This window comes from Triticum dicoccoides, chromosome 1B (genome assembly GCF_002162155.2).
Source record: "Triticum dicoccoides isolate Atlit2015 ecotype Zavitan chromosome 1B, WEW_v2.0, whole genome shotgun sequence".
Taxonomy (NCBI): Eukaryota; Viridiplantae; Streptophyta; class Magnoliopsida; order Poales; family Poaceae; genus Triticum; species Triticum dicoccoides.
The window spans coordinates 691,316,096-691,317,526 of record NC_041381.1 but is presented as its reverse complement, the minus strand read 5'-3'; positions in this window follow the sequence as shown (position 1 = coordinate 691,317,526).

Here is a 1,431-nt window from a genome sequence, read left to right as displayed (position 1 = left end):
CTACGGAGCTGAAGCGGTCTTGCCAAGCGACCTTCTCCACAATGCTCCCCGGGTCGAGCTCTACACCGAAGCTGAAGCAGAACAAGCGCGGCAGGATGCAGTCGACCTATTAGAGGAAGAAAGGGAGATGGCTCTGATCAGATCGACCATTTATCAACAAGACTTGCGTCGCTTCCACGCCAAAAACGTGAAGAGTCGAGCCTTCCAGGAAGGAGATTTAGTTCTCCGAGTGGATCAGCAGAAACCACACAAGCTTGCTCCTTCTTGGGAAGGTCCCTTCATCGTCACCAAGGTTCTCCACAATGGAGCATACCGTCTTTATAATGTCGAACATCAGATCGACGAGCCTCGAGCTTGGAACGCGGAGCTTCTCCGCCCCTTTTACACCTAAGTATTCACTCGGATGAGTTGTAATAAAAATACTTCAGTAGTTTATTTATCAAAGACAAGAGCTTTATAATCTTCCCAGTAATTGTTATTTCTTTTGCCCACTCAAAACAATCCCCCAGTGGGTGGCTTGGCTGCGAATCCGATTCGCCCAAGTCTGTAAAAAAAACAAATCCTAACCGAGTGGTGAGCCATTCTCCCACACGAAGGCTTAGCTGTGAAATCCGTTTCGCCTAAGATAAACAAAATCCTACCGAGTGGTAAGCCAGCCTTCCACTCGGAGGCTTAGCTGCAGTCCAAGTACTCGCCTAAGATAAATAAAATCCTATCGAGTGGTAAGCCAGCCTTCCACTCGGAGGCTTAGCTGCAGTCCAAGTACTCGCCTAAGATAAATAAAATCCTGTCGAGTGGTAAGCCAGCCTTCCACTCGGAGGCTTAGTTGCAGTCCGAGTACTCGCCTAAGATAAACAAAATCCTGTCGAGTGGTAAGCCAGCCTTCCACTCGGAGGCTTAGCTGCAACATTGCGCTCGCCTAAGTACAAATACAACGTGCGCTTTGCAAGGAGGACGAGGTGCAGGTCGACTGCTACCCTCTCCTTCTGAGCTACGCCACAAGTACAACGTGCGCTCTGCAAGGAAGACGAGGTGTAGGTTGACTGCTACTCTCTCCTTCCGAGCTACGCCACAAATACAACGTGCGCTCTGCTCGGAAGACGAGGTGCAGGTCGACTGCTACTCTCTCCTTCCGAGCTACGCCACAAATACAACATGCACTCTGCAAGGAGGATGAGGTGCAGGTCGACTGCTACCCACTCCTTCCGAGCTACGCCACCAATACAAAATCCTACCGAGTGGAGAGCAAACCTCCCACTTGGGGGCTTAGCTGCAGCCCAGTGCTCGCCTAAGTATCTGAAATCCTACCGAGTGGAGAGCAAACCTCCCACTCGGGGGCTTAGCTGCAGTCCAGTGCTCGCCTAAGTATCTGAAATCCTACCGAGTGGAGAGCAAACCTCCCACTCGGGGGCTTAGCTGCAGCCCAGTGCT